The sequence below is a fragment of the Microtus ochrogaster genome (genome assembly GCF_000317375.1).
Source record: "Microtus ochrogaster isolate Prairie Vole_2 chromosome 14 unlocalized genomic scaffold, MicOch1.0 chr14_random_3, whole genome shotgun sequence".
NCBI lineage: Eukaryota > Metazoa > Chordata > Mammalia > Rodentia > Cricetidae > Microtus > Microtus ochrogaster.
Genome location: NW_004949098.1, coordinates 13,920,157 through 13,920,862, shown reverse-complemented (window position 1 = coordinate 13,920,862; position 706 = coordinate 13,920,157).

Below are 706 nucleotides of genomic sequence, written 5' to 3'. Positions count from 1 at the left end.
TGAAAGAAAAAAAACCATATGATCATTTCATTACATGTTGAAAAATCATTTGACAAAATTCAACATCCCTTTATGATAAAAGTATTGGAGAGATTAGGGATACAAGGTCATACCTAAATATAATAAAATCTATATACAGCAAGCCGACAGCTAACATCAAATTAAACAGAGAGAAACTCAAAGCCATCCCACTAAACTCATGAACACGACAGGGCTGTCTACTCTCGCCAACCTCTTCAATATAGTGCTTGAAGTTCTATCAATAGCAGTAAGACAACATAATGGGATCAAGGGGATTCGAATTCGAAAGGAAGAAGTTAAACTTATGTTATTTGCAGATGATATGATAGTTTACATAAGGGACCCCAAAAACTCCACAAAAGAACTTTTACAGCTGATAAACACCTTTAGTAATGTGGCAGGATACAAGATCAACTCCAAAATATCAGTTGCCCTCTTATACACAAAGGATATGGAAGCAGAGAGGGAAATCAGAGAAGCTTCACCTTTCACGATAGCCACAGACAGCATAAAATATTTTGGGGTACATCTAACCAAGGAAGTGAAAGATCTATTTCACAAGAACTTTAAGGCATTGAAGAAAGAAATTGAAGAGGATACCAGAAAATGGAAGGACCTCCCTTGCTCTTGGATTGGGAGGATCAACATAGTAAAAATGGCAATTATACCAAAAGCAATTTATAGA